This window comes from Coregonus clupeaformis, unplaced genomic scaffold (genome assembly GCF_020615455.1).
Source record: "Coregonus clupeaformis isolate EN_2021a unplaced genomic scaffold, ASM2061545v1 scaf0387, whole genome shotgun sequence".
Lineage (NCBI taxonomy): Eukaryota > Metazoa > Chordata > Actinopteri > Salmoniformes > Salmonidae > Coregonus > Coregonus clupeaformis.
In genome coordinates, this window is record NW_025533842.1 from 221,868 (window position 1) to 243,996 (window position 22,129).

Consider the following 22,129-nt stretch of genomic DNA (forward strand, 5'->3'; position numbering starts at 1 on the left):
GTCTCCATCTCCTGGTTCGCTCTCTCGGCTTGCCCGTTGGTCTGGGGGTGATATCCAGAGGACAGGCTGGATGTAATGCCCAAAGCTTTACAGAAAGCTTTCCACACCTGGGAGACAAACTGGGGACCCCTGTCAGAGACAATATCCGTGGGTAGACCATGAGAGCGGAACACATGTTCAACCAAAATATCAGCCGTCTCTCTGGCAGTGGGCAGTTTAGGTAGGGCCAAAAAATGAGCGAACTTAGAAAAACGATCAATCACCGTAAGAATGACAGTCTTACCAGATGAGGGGGGAAGTCCAGTGACAAAATCCATAGCGATATGCGACCAGGGCCGGCTGGGTATAGGTAGAGGTCGTAGATGACCAGCGCTGGCCTGGGTGGAGTTTTTACTTCGTGCACATACCGTACAAGCAGCAATGAAGGCTCGAGTGTCCGCCTCCATCGTGGCCCACCAGAACTTCCGTCGCACAAAGTCAAGGGTCCGCGAAACTCCAGGGTGACAGGTAAGGGGAGACGAGTGAGCCCACTGAAGTACCTGGGAGCGAGCAGACTCAGGGACAAACATCCGGTTAGGAGGACCCCTCCCAGGGTCAGCTTGCTGATGTTGAGCCTGTCTAACAATCCCCTCGATGTCACATGTGATGACTGCAATACTGCAGGTAGGAGGCAAAATGGGTTCAGGGTTACTACCAGTATCAACAGCCGAATGAACACGAGACAGGGCGTCAGGCTTGACGTTGCGTGACCCAGGACGGTAAGACAGAGAAAAATTGAATCTCCCAAAAAAATAGTGCCCACCTGGCTTGACGGGGGTTGAGCTGCTTCGCTGACTGGAGGTAAGCCAGATTCTTATGATCCGTCCAAACGATGAAGGGTTGTTCCGCCTCCAACCAATGTCGCCACTCCTCGAGAGCCAGCTTAACGGCGAGCAGTTCACGATTTCCAACATCATAATTCCTCTCTGCCTGAGAAAGTTTCCTTGAGAGAAAAGCACAGGGATGCAGTTTGTTATCTTCAGGAGAACGTTGTGACAACACTGCACCTACCCCAGTGTCGGATGCATCCACCTCCACGACAAACTGGCGGTCGGGGGTCCGGCTGCATCAGAATGGGAGCCGAGGCGAAGCGATGTTTCAGTTCTTCGAACGCTGATTCGGCCCCTTCATTCCAAGCGAACGGTCGTGAGATGGAGGTGAGAGCGGTGAGTGGCGCCGCAATGCGGCTGTAGTCCTTGATGAACCTCCTATAGAAGTTCGCAAACCCCAGGAATCGTTGAAGTTGTTTTGCGGGTAGAGGGAGCTGGCCAGTCCGTGACAGCAGAGATCTTAGCTGGGTCCATCCGCAGCTCCCCCTGAGCTATGATGTAACCCAAAAAGAGGTCTCAGACACATGAAATTCACATTTCTCCATCTTCACAAACAGTTTGTTCTCCAACAACCTTTGCAACACCTGGCGCACATGCAGTTCATGTTCCTGGGAGGACTCTGAGAAAATCAAGATATCATCCAGATAGACAAAAACAAACCGATTCAACATGTCCCGAAGGACATCATTGACTAGTGCCTGAAAAACAGCAGGGGCATTAGACAACCCAAAAGGCATAACCCGATACTCAAAATGTCCCAAGGGTGTGTTGAAGGCAGTCTTCCATTCATCACCCTTACGAATGCGCACCAGGTGATACGCATTTCGTAGATCCAGTTTCGTAAAGATGGTAGCACCATGAAGGAGGGGAAAAGCAGAATTAATCAAAGGCAGAGAATACTTGTTCTTAATGGTGATGTTGTTAAGTCCACGGTAATCAATACAGGGTCTGAGGGTCTTATCCTTCTTAGCAACAAAAAGAATCCCGCTCCTACAGGTGACGAGGAAGGACGCATAATACCTGCCGCCAAGGAGTCCCGAATGTAGTTCTCCATAGCCTCCGTCTCCGGCCGGGAGAGATTGTACAGGCGACTGCTGGGGAGCGGGGCTCCTGGCTGGAGGTCAATGGCGCAGTCAGTAAGGCCGGTGAGGAGGAAGAGAAGTAGCTCTGTGTTTGCAGAAAACGGATGCCAGGTCATGATACACGTCAGGAACAGCGGAAAGATCCATGGACTCCAGTGGAGGTTGAGGCACAGTACTGGCAGGAGTCTGAGCAGAACACAAACAATTCACATGACAAAAAGTGCTCCATGAAACAATGCTACCTGTCACCCAATCAATGTGTGGATTGTGTTTTATGAGCCAGGGGATACCAAGGACCAGGGGAGTCTGTGGGCAGTCCATAATATGGAATTGAATGTTCTCCTGATGATTTCCCGACACTCTAAGACAAACAGGAACAGTCTGATGGGTAATGCGGGTCAACAATTGTCCATTTAGACCCTTAGCCTGCAGCGGACAGTCCATAGGAACAGTCTCCAAATCCATTTGTTGAGCCCACTCTCTATCCAAAAAGCTTTCGTCGGCACCAGAGTCAATCGCGCACTAACAGAGAAATTCTGGGACTGCCACTGGAGGGATGCCTGGAGCAGAATGCGGGGAGAAGAGGAAGAATCCGCTGCTCGGCTCACCAAAACTTCTCCCATAAATGATGAGCCGGCCCTTTTCCCGGACCGAACTGGGCAGGAAGGAACGAAATGACCAGCTTCTCCACAATACAGGCAGACCCGAGCCTGAATACGACGTGCACGCTCCTCTGAGGACAACCGTGCACGACCCACCTCCATGGCTTCGGGTTCAGTCCTCCTCGTATCGACTCGGGAAGACACGGCTCTCTCCGTAGGGACGATGCAGGGAGGAGTTTGTTGATGACAGACAGGTTGCTTGGAACTAACACTCCTCTCCCGGCGGCGCTCCCGAATCCGATTATCCAACCTGATAGTGAGTGAAATAAGATTATCCAGCGTAGGCGATTCATCATATGACACCAATTCATCTTTTAAGGTCTCAGACAAAGCATTGATGAACACTCCTTGTAATGCCTCGTCATTCCAACCACTCACTGCTGCTAAAGTCCGAAACTCCACTGCCATCTCCGCCCACACTACGAGCCCCCTGCCGAAGAGAAAACAGCCGTTTCGCAGCCTCCTTGCCTCGTACGGGGTGGTCAAAAACCTTCCTCATCTCCGTGGTGAAGGCAACGTAAGCGTTGCAAATGTCCGACTGACTCTCCCAGACCGCGGATCCCCAGGCACGAGCGGAACCGCTAGTAGAGTTGATAAGGTAGGCAATACGGGCTCTTTCTGAGGCGTAGGTGAGGGGCTGTTGTTCAAACACTAACGAGCATTGAGTCAAAAAATCGCCACAGGTTCCCATGTTCCCGTCATAGCGCTCTGGAGCAGGAACAAAAGGCTCTCTGATCTGGGCTGAAGGGGTAGTAAGGGCAGATACTTGATTGGAGAGTAATTGAACCTGATTAAGCAGCACCTGACTGTCCTCAGCAATCGTTTTAAACAGGGTATCATGTTGGCCAAGTAAAATGCCCGGATTGGCTATGGCAGTCCAAATTTGAGTGCACTCTGGGGTGGTATCCGAGCTACTGTCTGCTGGGTTCATGTTGGTCAGATCATACTGTTATGATTTAACTGGATAAGAACCCAAATGCAGACAAGTACACCAAGCCAGAGAAGTTTTAACAGGTTTATTTACAATGTTCAAAGTCCAGGTTTCCAAATATATGGGAAGAGCAAGTCCAGGTACAGGGAGGGTAACAGATCCAGATCAGGGCAGGTGTGGTACCGTAATGTCCTAGTGTCCGTGGTGAGTCCAAAAGAGAGGTCCGGTAATGGAGAGCAGGATGGTGGTGGCAGGAGTGAAGCGGAGGCAGGAGTCAGGTTCCAAATATCTGTGGCACAGGAGAAAAAGTAAATAGAACAGACCAAAAACACAAAGAGCAAAAATAACCAGGTTGAGTCGGCAGCGAGACTAACATGGTCGTCTTGACTATGATCTGACGATGAGTGGAAAGTTTGACCGGGTCTTAAAGGCTGAGGTGATTATGGTGAATGAGCTGCAGCTGGAACCCTGACTTCCGCACACCAGACTTCACTCCTGCAATCAAGGACAGACAGAGGGGAGGGGGAGAGCAGAGAGAGAGCTACCTAGCAGCAGTAGGCCTAACACATTAAAATGCAAATAAATGTATAACATCTATCTCTCACTGTTCAAATAAACCTACCATTAAAATTATAGACTGATCATGTCTTTGTCAGTGGGCAAATGTTCAAAATCAGCAGGTGATCAAATACTTTTTTCCCTCACTGTAGCTACCTAAAGCTGGCAATTATGCTATAGTCGCTACTCGCTAGCTAACTAGCTAGCTAATGTTAGCTGGGTTCGTTCTCAGGGTTAGCAAGCACTATTATTGCTAGTGGGATAACACAACAACTAACTAGGTAGCTAGGTAAGCCTAGCTATATGCCTAAACTATATAAATCATGATGATAAGTAGGGGTAATAGAATGTCTATGCTAAATTGTCATATATTCTTCTCTACCACAGATTCCTACAAGATCTCAGACTCCAGGATGGGAAAATAATTACAAGAAAGAAACCGATGAAGACAGAGACAGTTGTCGATTTCCATTTTGTAATGTTAAAAAGGGAAGAAAAAGACAATCCCATTTTTCTAAATTAGCTATCTAGGCCAGTGTTTCCCAATTCCAGTCCTCGAGTACCCCCAACAGTACATATTTTTATTGAAGCCCCTGACAAACGCACCTGATTCAACTTGTCAACTAATCATCAAGCCCTCTATGTTTGAATCAGGGCTACAACAAGCATGTGTACTGTTGGGGATACTCCAGGACTGGAGTTGGGAAACAATGATCTAGGCTACTCAACATACTGTAGGCTACAGATTTATGTTATTAAGTAGGCCTATATCTTTGTTTAATCTACTTAATAAATGTATTAACAATAACAATCCTTATTGTTGTGGTAGGTATTTTCACTTGGTACTGAGTAATAAGTAATTACATAGAAATACACTTAATTTTAACTAGCTAAATCCTGTGTAACACCTATTAATTGCATTGTACTTATGCATATATTACATGTACTCTGTGATGTACTAGTGTGTTTATCCTCCCACTTGGATGGCACTTCTGGAAACTTAAAATAAGGGCCATGTTGTCAGGATGGGTAATGTACTATATACAGTGAATTCATACAAGTATTCAAACCACTTGACATTTTCCTTATTCTAAACTGGATTCAATTGTTTTTCCCCCCTCATCAATCTACACACAATAGCCCATAATGACAAAGCAAAAACAGGATTTTAGAAATGTTGCAAATGTATTAAAAATAAAAAACTGAAATATCACAATTACACAAGTATTCAGACCCTTTAATCAGTACTTTGTTGAAGCACCTTTGGCAGCGATTACAGTCTAAAATATTCTTGGGTATGACGCTACAACCTTGGCACACCTGTATTTGGGGAGTTTCTCCCATTCTTCTCTGCAGATCCTCTCAAGCTCTGTCAGGTTGGATGGAGAGTGTCGCTACACAGCTATTTTCAGGTCTCTCCAGAGATGTTAGATCGGGTTCAAGTCCAGGCTCTGGCTGGGCCACTCAAGGACTTTCAGAAACTTGTCCCGAAGCCAATCCTGCGTTGTCTTGGTTGTGTGCTTAGGGTCGTTGTCCTGTTGGAAGATGAAACTTCACCCCATTCTAAGGTCCTGAGCGCTCTGGAGCAGGTTTTCAGCAGAGGGTGCACCCCCCTTTCCACATTTACGGGACCGCAGTGGAGAAGGTGGAAAACATCAAGTTCCTTGGCATACACATCACCGACAAACTGAAATGGTCCACCCACGCAGACAGTGTGGTGAAGAAGGCGCAACAGAGCCTCTTCAACCTCAGGAGGCTGAAGAAATTTGGCTTATCACCTAAAACCCTCACAAACTTTTACAGATGCCCAATTGAGAGCATCCTGTCGGGCTGTATCACTGCCTGGTACGGCAACTGCACCGCCCACAACCGAGGGCTCTCCAGCGGTTGGTGCAGTCTGCCAAACGTATTACCGGGGGCAAACTACCCGCCCTCCAAGACACATACAGCACCAGATGTCACAGGAAGGCCAAAAAGATCAACCACCCGAGCCACTGACTGTTCACCCCGCTATCATCCAGAAGGCGAGGTCAGTACCGGTGCATCAAAGCTGGGACCGAGAGAATGAAAAACCGCTTCTATCTCAAGGCCATCAGACTGTTAAATAGCCATCACTAGCACATTAGAAGCTGCTGCTGCCTATTGAAATCACTGGCCACTCTAAGAAATGGAACACTAGTCACTTTAATAATGTTTTACATATATTGCACTACTCATCTCATATGTATATAATGCATTCTATTCTATAATATTCTTCTGTATCTTAGTCCATGCCGCTCTGTCATTGTTTGTCCATACATGCATATATTCTTAAATCCCATTCCTACTTTTTTGTGTGTATTGGGTATATGTTGTGAAATTGTTAGATATTACTGCACTGTCGGAGCTAGAAGCACAAGCATTTCGCTACACCCGCTATAACATCTGCTAAACACGTGTATGTGACATATAAGATTTGATTTGATCAAGGATCTCTCTGTACTTCGCTCCGTTCATCTTTCCCTCAATCTTGACTGGTCTCACAGTCCCTGCAGCTGAAAAAAATCTCCACAGCATGATGCTGCCACCACCATGCTTCACCGTAGGGATGGTGCCAGGTTTCCTCCAGACGTGATGCTTGACATTCAGGCCAAAGAGTTCCATCTTGGTTTCATCAGACCAGAGAATCTTGTTTCTCATGGTCTGAGAGTCCTTTAGGTGCCTTTTGGCAAACTCCAAGTGGGCTGTCATGTGCCTTTTACGGAGGAGTGGCTTCCGTCTGGCCACTCTACCATAAAGGCCTGATTGGTGGAGTGCTGCAGAGATGGTTATCCTTCTGGAAGGTTCTCCCATCTCCACAGAGGAACTCTGGAGCTCTGTCAGAGTGACCACTGGGTTCTTGGTCATCTCCCTTACCAAGGCCCTTTTCCCCCGATTGCTCAGTTTGTCCGAGCGGCCAGCTCTAGGAAGAGTCTTGGTGGCTCCAAACTTCTTCCATTTAAGAATGACGGAGGCCACTGTGTTCCTGGGTCCTTCAATGGTGCAGAATTTTTTTGGTTCCTATCCCCAGATCTGTGCCTCGACACAATCCTGTCTCGGAGCTCTACGGACAATTCCTTCGTTCTCGTGGCTTGGTTTTTGCTCTGACATGGACTGTCAACTGTGGGATCTTATATAGACAGGTGTGTGCCTTTCCAAATCATGTCCAATCAATTGAATTTACCACAGGTGGACTCAAATCAAGTTGTAGAAACATCTCAAGGATGATCAATGGAAACAGGATGCACCTGAGCTCAATTTCGAGTCTCATAGCAAAGAGTCTGAATACTTATGTAAATAAGGTATTTCTGTTTTTTTATTTTTAATAAATTAGCAAACATTTCTAAAACCAGTTTTCGCGTTGTCATTATGGGGTATTGTGTGTAGATTGATGAGGACATTTTTTTATTTAATACATTTTATGATAAGGCTGTAACGTAACAAAATGTGGAAAAATGGAAGGGGTCTGAATACTTTCCGAATGCACTGGAAGTACCCCTCAAGATACAATTAATTTTATCTAGTTAAATACTGTGTAACACCTAGTAATTACATTGTGCTTATGCAGATATTACATGTAGTCTGTGGTGTACGTGTGGGTTTATCCTCTCAATTGGATGGCAAGGAGGTTCAGGTTGTCATAATGGGTAATGTACATATTTATAATAAATTATATATTTTTTATTATAATCTGGGATGACACATGTATGGTAGACCCCAGTATGTGAGGTTGACTTACAGTACCAGTCAAAAGTTTGGACATACCTACTCATTCCAGGGTTTTTCTTTATTTTTACTATTTTCTACATTGTAGAATAAAAGTGAAGACATCAAAACTATGAAATAACACATATGGAATCATGTAGTAACCAAAAAAGTGTTAAACAAATCAAAATATTATATTTGAGATTCTTCAAAGTAGCCACCATTTGCCTTGATGACAGCTTTGCACACTCTTGCCATTCTCTCAACCAGCTTCATGAGGTAGTCACCTGGAATGCATTTCAATTAACAGGTGTGCCTTCTTAAAAGTTAATTTGTGGAATTTCTTTCTTCTTAATGCATTTGAGCCAATCAGTTGTGTTGTGACAAGGTAGGGGTGGTATACAGAAGATAGCCCTTTTTGGTAAAAGACCAGGTTCGTATTATGGCAAGAACAGCTCAAATAAGCAAAGTGAAACAACAGTCCATCATTAATTTAAGACATGAAGGTCAGTCAATACGGAACATTTCAAGAACTTTGAAAGTTTCTTCAAGTGCAGTTGCAAAAACCATCAAGTGCTATGATGAAACTGGCTCTCATGAGGACAACCACAAGAAAGGAAGACTCAGAGTTACCTCTGCTGCAGAGGATAAGTTCATAAGAGTTACCAGCCTCAGAAATTGCAGCCCAAATAAATGCTTCACTGAGTTCAAGTAACACATCTCAATATCAACTGTTCAGAGGAGACCGCATGAATCAGGCCTTCATGGTTGGATTGCTGCAAAGAAACCACTGCTAAAGGCCCCGTGTAGCTCAGTTGGTAGAGCATGGCGTTTGCAACTCCAGGTTTGTGTGTTCGTTTCCCACGGGGGGCCAGTATGAAGAAAAAAAAATATGTATGCACTCACTTAACTGTAAGTCGCTCTGGATAAGAGCGTCTGCTAAATGACTAAAATGTAAAGGACACCAATAATAAGAAGAGACTTGCCTTGGCCAAGAAACACAAGCAATGGACATTAGACCGGTGTAAATCTGTCCTTTGGTCTGATGAGTCCAAATTTGAGATTTTTGGTTCCAACCGCTGTGTCTTTGTCAGACGCAGAGTAGGTGAACGGATGATCTCCGTATGTGTGGTTCCCACCGTGAAGCATGGAGGAGGAGGTGTGATGGTGTGGGGGGTGCTTTGCTGGTTACACTGTCAGTGATTTGTTTAGAATTCAAGGCACACTTAACCAGCATGGCCACCACATCATTCTGCAGTGATACGCCATCCCATCTGGTTTGCGTTTAGTGGGACAATCATGTATTTTAATGACCCAACACATCTCCAGCCTGTGTAAGGGCTATTTGACCAAGAAGGAGAGTGATGGAGTGCTGCATCAGATGACCTGGCCTCCACAATCCCCTGACCTCAACCCACTAGAGATGGTTTGGGATGAGTTGGACCACAGAGTGAAGGAAAAGCAGCCAACAAGTGCTCAGCATATGTGGGAACTCCTTCAAGACTGTTGGAAAAGCATTTCAGGTGAAGCTGGTTGAGAGAATGCCAAGAGTGTGCAAAGCTGTCATCAAGGCAAATGGTGGCTACTTTGAAGAATCTAAAATATGAAATATATTTGTATTTGTTTAACACTTTTTTGGTTACTACATGATTCCATATGTGTTATTTAATAGTTTTGATGTCTTCACTATTTTTCTACAATGTAGAAAATAGTAAAAAATAAAGACAAACCCTTGAATGAGTAGGTGTGTCCAAACTTTTGACTTGTACTGTATATCTGATCTGTTTTTGTCAACCAGGTTAACCCAGATGGTACACTTTTTGGGAGCAAGTGATATTAACAACATTGAGTGAAGATTTTGAAGAGTGTGCATTCTCAGATAGGTAATTAGAGCCTGATGATCACCCTACTTTTGTAATCTAAGACACCCAGCGCATCTGGCCACAAGAGATTACAAGAGAACCTTGTGACAGTTAATACTGAATTAGATGCAGCTGAGAAGAAACTAAACACAAAATTGGTGAATTTAGTGGAAACTTGCCCATTTGTAACTAGCATGGTAACATGCATTTGCTGTTACACATCTGTAATGACAGACTGCAATTACCACTAGTTACATGTTGTTATTACAGTGTAACTATATTGTTATTTCAATTAACTACAATACTTGTTAGTGTAATTACAGATGTAACTACACTGTAATGAGGACCCATTAAAATTAAGCATTACCCTGTTTTACATTCCCTGAGACCAACCAGAAATGTTTCCTTGACCAAATATCCACAGATTTTTCATAAAACAGCCATACATGTGGTCTCTCGTTTCTGCATCACCAACTTTTGCATGGGGCAAAAGAGTTGGCTTGGTATGCTTCAGTTAGCTCATTCGGTTTTAGTAGTGCTGCTGCCATTGGAGCGTTGCTCCGCCACAATGGTGCCACTCGTTTTGTAAGGTAAGATCAAAGCTGAATCAATGTCTTGGAAGATCACATAATAATTCATTAGTATTCTACATAACAGAACCAAATATAATAGCATAACGTTACTTTTACACCAAAACACCACCTAATTTCTTATGAGATTTTACGATGGATAGTTGATTATTCAAAAAAGAATTCTCATGCAGCCAAAACTTAACGCCACTAGGTAGAATGTGGTTTGATTGAAACAAAATGCATACAGAAAGGCTGTGTAGTTTGTTAACACCATTTGCTCTAATTTACTCACGAAACAGTAATTCAAGAAGATCTAAATGCATATTGCCATGAAACTGATTGAGAACCAATGACTGGCATGCAGATGCAGTTTGGACGTTTTACAGTAAAAAGTGAAGAATTATCATTCACGATTGACAGTGATTCACGAAATTAGGTATGCTTAACTTGGTGTTTGAGGTTCTTAAAAATAAAAACAATTCTTGAGACAATGTGTTTGGACATAGGCAGACGTTGCAATTGGAAGATGCATTTTATTTATCCTCCAAAGGGGGGAGTGCTGCCAACATTTTTATTAATGTAGGAAAGTCCCACAAAATCATCCTGTTATCCCGCATTTGGGTATTTTAAATGTGGTGGTCACCCTACATGGATACCATTTTTATGTCTCTGCGTGCAGTTTGAAGATAATTTAAGTTAGCTTATCATTAGCTTAGCGAAATTACTGGAAGTCTCTGGGTACAGTAGCTATGGAATTGTAATGTGATAGGACGCTCCATACAGCATTAAAGCTTAGCTACTGTAAAGTGTAGCAAGGAATTATTCAACTAACCTGTTCTTGGCGATACTTTCTTCATTCTTAATTTGTGAAAAATGTGTATTGTATACATGTCAGTGTCCAGTTGCAGGTGGTACTACAAAAACCAGAGAAAATTCTGAAAGATATTAAATCCCTACAGTTGGGAAGCAGGCAACTTGGGCAGCGCTCAGCATATAAAATAGCTGATTGGTGATTTGTGGCTGTCAGTGTAAAGCATCTGAAATACGCGTATCGCAATATTTCAAAATACAATTACTGGAAAAACGCAAGAGGAGACAAATAAAAAACTCTAACCGGTCTATAGTTAGACTATCAAATTGATCAACTCCAATAGGCTATTAAGCTAACAGTATCTTATTGGCACTATAGTGGACAGCATATTTGTTTTCGAACAATAATTTCCTCCTCCAGGCTAGATGGAAGTCATATCCTACAAAATGTGTCTCCCCTTTTCATAGGCCTCGATAAGATGGTTGCATTCAAGACAAGGTCATTTTTATTTATCTCAGTTTGTCAACGTCAGCAGAGTAGCCTACCCTGTCATTTTTGTGGTATTAAAAATTCTGCTATTGTCTCCAGTCATGGAGAGTAAAGTGTCATAGAATTGCATGAAATGTAGTATTTAGTAGTACTCTAAATACCCCAATTCATGTTGATAAGTTCAAAAGAATACAAGATAAAAATTGCTGACACCATTCAAACCAATGAGGGTTCGGAACATTAAAGCCAATTACTATATCTCAGAATCATCTTTTTGCAGATAGAACCATATAGTCCCAAGCTCTCGATAAAACACATTCAAACAATCAAACTGTAGAAAACCTGCACCTCCCCCAGTGGCCGAGTAGGCTACTTTTGCTATTTTATCATAATGTAGGCCTACCAGAGTGGCATACCATCAGAAACAATGGAGAAAAATGCATCCCATACATCAATAAGACTACAGTAGCAGCCAATGTGTGGTGTTCAATGTAGGCCTAAATTCCATGAGACTTTTGAAAAAAACATGCAGGGCTTGAAATTAACCAGTTTATCCACTTGTCCTTTAGACAAGGAGGTGACTGAAAATGTTGTATTGTTTGATGCAATAAACCCCTTTACTTTATATTCCCATACCATTATTACAGAGAATCAGACAAATTATACTACGCTGTTCCTATTGGCTATTTAGCTTATTCAAGAACGTCTCAAAATACAACACTGCCCCTTTAAGACATAAAAAAAAGTTCTTTACCTGACTCACTTTTTAAAGATGGCTAGAAATGCACACATTTTGTATCTTGTAGGATGCAACCACTCCCCCATTGTTGACTAGAAATTAGCTATAACTGTGCTAATAACTCACTAACTAGCAAAGAATATGAAGAAATGTGCACACGTGGCTACATGCAGCTCTCGCTTTGATCTCTCTTTTGGGCTCGTGCGGTGGAGGAGATCTTCGTGGGCTATACTCAGCCTTGTCTCAGGGTAGTAAGTTGGTGGTCTGTTGATATTCCTCTAGTGGTGTGGGGGCTGTGCTTTGGCAAAGTGGGTGGGGTTATATCCTTCCTGGTTGGCCCTGTCCGGGGGTATCGTCGGACGAGGCCACAGTTTCAACATTTCTGCCTGCAGCTATGGAACCCTGACCTGTTCACCGGACGTGCTACCTGGTCCCGGACCTGCTGTTTTCGACTCGCTCTCTCTCTCTCTCTCTCTCTCCCGTACCTGCTGTCTCGATCTCTGAATGCTCGGCTATGAAAAGCCAACTGACATTTACTCCTGAGGTACTGACCTGTTGCACCCTCTACAACCACTGTGATTATTATTTGACCCTGCTGGTCATCTATGAACGTTTGAACATCTTGAAGAACAATCTGGTCTTAATGGCCATGTACTCTTATAATCTCCACCCGGCACAGCCAGAAGAGGACTGGCCACCCCTCAGAGCCTGGTTCCTCTCTAGGTTCCTTCCTACGTTCCTGCCTTTCTAGGGAGTTTTTTCTAGCCACCATGCTTCTACAGCTACATTGCTTGCTGTTTGGGGTTTTAGGCTGGTTTCTGCATAGCACTTTGTGATACCTGCTGATGTAAACAGGGCTTTCTAAATCAATTTGATTGATTGAAAACAAGCGCATCTACTCAAGACCACTCATACCGTAGCCTAAACACAGTCCAGTTCAAAGTGAATGGCACAGATCCATATATGGCAGTGGCTATTTGCATAATAGGCCAACTGCAGTTCTGATTGGTTATGGCGCACCGGTCTGTGTAGAGTACCAGCCTGGGCTGTGCCTGTCAATGCAATAGAATCCTACTCCAATGCGCTCTGCCTACAAAAAAATATCTTGCACAGTTAATTTTGCATACCAAGTCTTGCATAGTTCGTTTTGTTTCGGTATATTACATTGATTTGAAAGTGGCTAATATTGCTTTGATTCGATCACATTTCCCACAGTAGAGCGAAATGTTGATAGTGTTATCTAAAGGGGAAAACTCAAGAAAGGTGAGTGGAGTTCAATCTCGTGCTTCTCTGCGCAGGTGGATATTTTTTATGCGCTGCAGTCTAAGGTGAGTACAGCGAGGTAAGCTAAGCTAGCTTTGCTATGGAGAGAACTACGTTTTGAAGTTGAGGACTTCTCCCCTCCTGACTGACTCACCATCTCAAGATGGTCAGCTAATTTATTTATATGTGTAGGCTAAAGCCTGTGCTGACCTTGTGTTTAGCCAAGCTGACAGCAGCTAGCTAGCATAGCTCGGCGATAGCTGCAGCTGGCTATCCTATCTAGAAGATATTTCTCTGTCAAATCAGTTATGGCAAGATCACAAGAGCCTGTGTCTGGAATGTATTTCATAAGACACTTGCGCTACAACGCCTCGCTACGAAAGTAGCTTTGCAACTCAGTTTCAAAGTTTCATCATGTCATGTAAATACATGTTACCATGGAAATTATATCTACTACTGCAAGTTGAATGCCTGCGGTCATCAGTCAGCTAAACTGTCATACAATCACTTTTGCATGTGAAAACACAGACTCCTACTCATCACTCCACATGCCTTATATCACTTTTGTTTTGAGCCGATTTCGCCGTCGGCCAGAGCGGGGCACCTGGCTCACGCCCGGGAGGCAGCCCGGTTCCAAAATGTAAAACAATCACTTTTCACCCGGTTCAAACTCCTCCCACCGGGGTAACCCGGGGCCAGATGAACGAACCTCATCATTGGCAAAAGTGGGCATGTAAGTAATCCATACCCAACCCTCAAGTAAGTCACGACGAACTCACTTACAAAACTCCATTTTGGACGAGACTGACTTTATGACCAATATTATCCTATTTACACTTTGTAGTTAATTTTGACAGTAGAATTAATGTTTCTGACTCATATCGATGCGACATAGGCTGTTTAAAACCAGAGAAGTTGCTTCTAAGGGGCAGTTGACCTTTAATGTTTGTGGCAAACTACACTCAAAAAGCTGTATTGCTGCCACCTACTGTGCAGGATGAAAACAAAAATATCCTAAAAATGGGAACATTGTGGGGTTGGGGGGAAAATATATCCATACAGACTACCCAAAAAAAAGAATAAAAAAACATCCTATTTCTTCTGTTAAAACAAAACTGCCAAATCTAATCCCTACTCAGGCTCAGGAGCCTGGGAAGGTGGAACATCTTCCATTGCCAAAACCCCTTGCAGATCTTCCGCTGTAAACTCCTGAAGTCCCAAATACTTTTCAGCTGCAGCCACAGTGATGTACAACTTCTTCGATTTCTTTGATACCTGTGACGTAGAGTTAATAACAGTTAAAATGAATGCTACAGAATCCACCTTTTTAACAAACACCGTAGCCGGTTGTCTTGCTTGACACATTCACGGGTTGTGGTGCATCCGCAACCCGTGAACTTGCTTTCTCAACTCTCACTTGCTTTCTCACCTCTTTTGGTTGCCTCCGCATAGAACATCCAATGGACCGTCCTAACTTTCGTCACCTCAACTTCTTTCACCCTTACATGGCACTCCAAGAACTCTGGATCATGATCTCTACCACAATTGCAGAACTGACCTTCTTCACTCCAATCCTCATTATACATATTTCATCTGCACACATTTGCAACATGGCCAAATCCTTTACAGTTTTTACATTGTAGTATTTTGGGGATTCATGGTCTTACTTTGTACCTTACATACAATAGCTTTACATGTGTAGGGAGGTGTTATTTGGTCAGGCAACGGGAAGAAAGTCGTCTCTCCAAATGCCTGATAACAAAACATAGGACAAGCCATAGAGTTGGATAGAGGGCTCACGTTGACACACTCCAGCACAGTAGGTGGTGGTATGCACCTTATCAGTTTATTTACAAACTGTCAATACGCTCATAGAAGTAGTAGAAGAAGAAATTGTCTACTTAAAAATGGATAGTCCTCAATGGTGCTGGCCATGCTATCACAGAAGCGGCCATTGCAAAGATATGAGATGAGCTCTCTAGTACATCTCTATGGGGCAAGAAGGACATGAACTGGCCAATGAAATCCTTCCACATTGTGGGGCTTCCAACTCCTACCTGCTACACTAATATGAACGCCGTAGAAACGTATTCTGTGGAATCCAGAGAGGCTTACAGGTCTGAGTTATGGGAACTTTTCACCAGTACTGTACAGAACACACCTTTAGGCTGTAACTGGGGCCCTGCGAGCGTTCAGTGTTGTTCTCTCTATGAAAGCATGACCACCAGTGTGCCCAGGTGATGAATGGCCAACAGTGGATAAAGTACATAGCAATAACCTCCAGGCAACCCACAGCACGCCCGGGCACAGGCCGGCCGGCCCATTTATCATTCAATTGTCAGAGGATTTTATCAAGTGTGTTTTCTCCAGCGCATTTTGATTATTTTACAATTTATTACAGTCACTCCAAGTCAGCATTTGCCAAATGTAATGGCTATTCAGAGGAGAGAGGGCTGAGGAAGCACTCACCAAGCACATACAACAAAGTGCCAACAATGCTATCTCACTAGGGCTGTGTCTGAAAATACTACAAGCTGTCAAATCCTTGCATCCTCCATCCTTGTTTCCCCAATTCCTCACCTACCTCTAAAAGCACATTGGAAGAACGGATCCAAGGTCCCTCTCTCAGACCTCCTCCTCCAATGAGCTATGAGCAGAAGGCGAGGAATTGAGGAAACAAGGATGGAGGAGGCAAGGATTTGACAGTTAGTAACATTTTCAGACCCAGCCTGGGTATCGTCACATCAGAGATATTGATTAACATTAAATTGTGGAGAGGGTGGCAAAAAACCCTGCACAGCACTGTGGGGCTAGGAACAGTCCTTAGCACATAAAGTCGAGCGCTCTCCACTATTCAACGCTCTCCACGTGCAGGCTCTCTTTAATACACACGCACCTCTCTGTCTCCAAAAAACACATGTTTATTTCCGTCAACCTAGCTAATTGTTAATAATTTCCTTTTTAATTGCTGTAGTTTGCCTGGCCTCTCAATCGGCAGAGGCAGCCCACCCACAGATCTATGTGGCATTAATGTGGTGTTCAGTCTCATGTGTTCAGTCTTGCAGCAGTTGCTTGTTCCCGGGCAGCCTCTGAGCACCACTGAGCTCTGCGTGGAGCAGCTCTTAAGGGACATTACCGGGTCCACCTCTCGGAGCGTAATATGTATGCTGCTCATCTTCAGAGGCGGGGGGCCTGGTTCTCTGTCTTGCCCAACTCTGGTATTTCTCTCTGGGTGCTTGGCAGCACCCATGTGGGGGTGACGTTGATTGATGATGCCCCCCAGTTTAACACGCTGTGGAAGCGCTGTGGAAATACTGTGGAAACACAGCGGCAGCCGGGGTCCAAAGCTACACGGCTCACTGGGCAGATACACAAACCGTAGCTCTCAAGGAAGTTTTGCCACCGAAATAAATATGCATGTCAGTATGCTACATGCACGAGGGATGTGCCAGCATCTTTAAGCATAAAGATTATTCCCACTGAATAATCAGAGATGGCTCTCATGTCAGGGGATTGGAAGATGGAAATGTGTCTAATATTTCGAGAAACTGCACTCAGGGTTTCCCAGACATAATATGTATTTAAACATTATTTCACATAACTTGACTTTTCAAATCTCAATTTGTATGCATGAGCATTTCATTATTAATAGGAACAGAGTTTGAGACCATTACTTTATCACTCAGTGCTCATACAATAATGTTTTGTACCGTGTCCAAATAATTTGCATGTCAGATTATCACTTGTTCATTTCGGGGTAGTGTGGAAGAAACCGCCATTTTATTTCCCCAGTTTGATAACTTTAATTAATCTTATCGGGGCTCATAAGAATGTAGATATGAGTAAGTTAAATGTTACAAAGTAATTTCCATGTGGATGAGAGAAGGAGGGTAAAGGAGGAAGTTATTTGTCGATCTGGTGAAGTGGGAGGAAGTTCTGTTCAATTGGATTTTGATGTTCCCTGTTGCCATGACACCCAGATCCTGTCTTTTTCACATGAATTTGTGTGTGTGTGTGTGTGTGTGTGTGTGTGTGTGGACGTGTTTAACTATTCTTGTGGGTCCCCACAAGAATAGTAAACAAACAACAATTTGACCAACTGGGGACATTTTGTTAGTCCCCACGAGGTCAAATGCTATTTCTAGGGGGTTAAGGTTAGAATTAGTGTTAGGGTTACAGTTACGTTAAGGGTTAGTGTTAGGAGCTAGGGTTAGTTTTAGGGTTAGGGTTAAAGTTAGGTTTTTGGGTTAAGGTTAGGGTTAGGGTTAAGGTTAGAGTAAGGATAAGAGTACGGGTTAGGGTTAGGGTTAGGGAAAATAGGATTTTGAATGGGACTGAATTACGTGTCCCCACAGGTAGCTTATTGGGTAAAAGCGTTGTGCCAGTAACCGAAAGGTCGCTGGTTCTAATCCCCGAGCCGACTAGGTGAAAAATCTGTCGATGTGCCCTTAAGCAAGGCACTTAACCCTAATTGCTCCTGTAAGTCGCTCTGGATAAGAGCGTCTGCTAAATGACGTAAATGTAAATGTTAGCTGTACAAGACTGCGTGTGTGTGTGTGCGTGGATGGGAAATAATTATCAGATGCAGGAAATTAGGTCCTAAGAGAGGAGCAGTCTGCAATAGGGTAGTAGCCAGCAATATTGATTGAGGGAAATGAATCAGGTTTGGTCTTCATTTGTCACAATGGGCCTAGGCTGCAGCTGGTTAAGTGGCCACAGACCCACTCACCAGCATCAAGTAAATTCCGATCAAAGAGACATCAAGTGCATGTGTAATGAATGGTTTTCAAGTCCATCTATATCTCAATCTGCTTTCATGCTTTTGAAGCCCATGTCAAATCGCTAGCTAGTTATCTGTGTGATGTGCTCTAGTAGCAACCCTGAAGTCTAGAAGTACTGCCACCCCAAACCCAGAAACCCCTTGGTTTCTCTGGTCAGTGGTATTGATGGTACTCTCGAGTGCTAAGTGTTATGCAGAGGGTCCTAACTCAGGTTGGGACATGGCTGGAACCTACACTATGATGTACTGTATGTCTGTGTCATGTCCATACTTAGAGCTGGGCAAGAAACGTCCGCTAAACTTTGCGCTATGTCCTGTGGTATGGAAATGTAAAGTAATAATAAGGTAAACCTGGGGTGTATTTACTAGGAACCTAACAACGGAAACAGGATGAAACGGGGAGGTACCTACCTGAATTTGTGCAATAGAAACTCTTGTTTTCATCGCTTCCCATTGCAAAACGTTTACCACGACACATTGTTTAGCATTTTGTGCTTTCCAGAAGAAAGGAACAACAAACAAATAAATAAACTAACAAATTAAGAACAACAAAGGTAAACTAATCTTCGGTGCACATTTGATGTACATGCATACGTTTTGAACTAATGAATACACCCCCAGCTAAATCCACACTACCCGTATATCCCTGTATGACAATTGGTGAATAAATAAGAGCCTGGGGCTGGAAAGGATCACAGTGACCTATCGGTTTTGTCTGGTAAAATTACATGTATTACGATAAGAGATGCCATAATTCTAGGTTTGATCATTACTCTGCGGTAAATAGTATAGTGAATCATCCGATTGACAAATACTGTAACACCTTCATCATTGTAGCACTGATAGATCTGTGACTCACAGACAGACAGACTGGGTTGTGGCAGATTATGAACAATGCTACATGACATCACAAACAGTATACCTTATGGGCACACTGATCATTTTCCTAATTTCAACATTTTCAATGTTGTGTTTTTTTTGTTGCAACTTTATGATAGCTTCATTTAGATTTTATGTCACAGTGGTTAAATATTTGTATTTTTTTTTATATCTGGTATGCTATTATTCCATGAACACACTAATACTTACTAATCCCTCAGCAGCCTGGTGCATTGAAGAGCATGCTAGAAGTGTTGTAGCCACACCAAGACGAGGGGTTATTAATGAAGGCAACTGCCATCACTGAATGATTTCCCACACCGAAAACCATGTTTGAATTAATTGCGGGGCTTAAGTCAACTGGCTACAGCAAGAGAGCTGTTAGTCTATAAATCCAGTTGTTTGCCAGGAATATTAAATAGGACACAAGGCAAGATTAACTGTCCATCCTCAGCAATAACAAATTAGTATTACTGTGAACACAAATATTGACATAGGGTAGCTCTGGTAAGCTCTTGGGGCTGGGCAGTGACTTCTTGGAGAGCACATCTTGGCCACATCATGGTGAGCATGCACAGGCATGTCTGATGATTTCAGTAGTGACGCATTCACAGTGGGCTCCCTTAAAAGCACTTTATCATGGCAAAATACCCAATAAAGCTTTATCTATCCACAGACAATTTACCGTACTGTTCATGGAATACTGTTTATTTCACCATCAATCAATTGATATCATCAGACACTATCTACAGTATATCTATGAAAGAACTGTTACATGTGATCGATTTGAACTAGATTTTTCAGAATGATGTAGCAAAGGAGTCGAATAAAGCACACCATCACTGTAATTTTGTGTTCCATGATTTGTTTCTTGCACTGCTATAAAAAAAATAGTGCTATAAAACAAGGGTTCAATGGTTCACTTCATATATGGCCCTCAAAAGGGTTCTATATAGAACTGCAAAGTACCCTTATTTTTAGCAGTGAAGGCAAGGGGATCAGATAACGCACTGTGATTTTGTATTCCACAATTTGTTTCCAAGACTGAAAATTCAGAGAGAATAAGATAAGACAGCAGCCGAGTCCCCAAAACGAAGGCAAGATGAAGAAGCACCTCCATGTTTATCAAAGCAACACTTAAATCATATGACTGTGCTGAACCAAAATCTAGAGCATCCAAATTTAGCAATGCGACGTTCTGGGTTAATCAGGCACGGTGCAATACAGACAGTCCAACATCTGTTCAAGAAGAGAGAGAGCGAGCAGCTTCCTAGGAAAATGTATTTTCTCTACAAATAAAAGGAGGGAAACTGTGAAATTACTTTGCAATCTCTGTCTGGAGAAGAAACAATCATTCATTTTTGGTCAGAGCTAACAATAATGGTAAATAAAACCAATAAAGAAGTTGTTTTGAGACAGACTTACTGTGACACGACGTCTCACACAGGATGCAATACATTAGAACCCATTATTTCTCATATCCCTCATATCCACTTTGCAGAGTATTCAGAGAATATACAGATAAATCTGAACATAATTGTATTTTGTGAAAATGCTCTGTTATGCAGACAGGCAATATTTGTTACAGTTGTCAGTTTGCGAGACAGCGTACCATACTGACAGTGCTACTCTTCATTATAATGCAGTCAAGTACACTGTTGCTGAGTGATGAAAGGGCCTATGGCTGCTTGTTTCAGAAGTCTCTAGTCAAGATATTAAAGATGTTTGTCTGCTGCCTGGAAAGGAACTCAAATATTAGTATTAGGGCTCACCTCAAATCGGTCGAACACATAAAATAGTAACTCAAAGTGAGGCACGGTTTTGAATGCTATTACCGACATTGATATACCATACCTCCATCTCCATTTAACATTTTAGTAATTTAGCAGACACTTTTATCCAGAGTGACTTACAGGAGCAATTAGGCTTAAGTGCCTTGCTCAAGGGCATACATGCATATCGCACATAGAGTGGGGAGAACAAGTATTTGATACACTGCCGATTTTGCAGGTTTTCCTACTTACAAAGCATGCAGAGGTCTGTAAATCACATTGTATGATTTTTAAGTAATTCATTTGCATTTTATTGCATGACATAAGTATTTGATACATCAGAAAAGCAGAACTTAATATTTGGTACAGAAACCTTTGTTTGCAATTACAGAGATCATACGTTTCCTGTAGGTCTTGACCAGGTTTGCAAACACTGCAGCAGGGATTTTGGCCCACTCCTCCATACAGACCTTCTCCAGATCCTTCAGGTTTCGGGGCTGTCGCTGGGCAATACAGACTTTCAGCTCCCTCCAAAGATGTTCTATTGGGTTCAGGTCTGGAGACTGGCTAGGCCACTCCAGGACCTTGAGATGCTTCTTACGGAGCCACTCCTTAGTTGCCCTGGCCCCTGGCTGTGTGTTTCGGGTCGTTGTCATGCTGGAAGACCCAGCCACGACCCATCTTCAATGCTCTTACTGAGGGAAGGAGGTTGTTGGCCAAGATCTCGCGATACATGGCCCCATCCATCCTCCCCTCAATACGGTGCAGTCGTCCTGTCCCCTTTGCAAAAAGCATCCCCAAAAAGCTCGATTTTTGTCTCATCAGACCACATGACCTTCTCCCATTCCTCCTCTGGATCATCCAGATGGTCATTGGCAAACTTCAGACGGGCCTGGACATGCGCTGGCTTGAGCAGGGGGACCTTGCGTGCGCTGCAGGATTTTAATCCATGACGGCGTAGTGTGTTACTAATGGTTTTCTTTGAGACTGTGGTCCCAGCTCTCTTCAGGTCATTGACCAGGTCCTGCCGTGTAGTTCTGGGCTGATCCCTCACCTTCCTCATGATCATTGATGCCCCACGAGGTGAGATCTTGCATGGAGCCCCAGACCGAGGGTGATTGACCGTCATCTTGAACT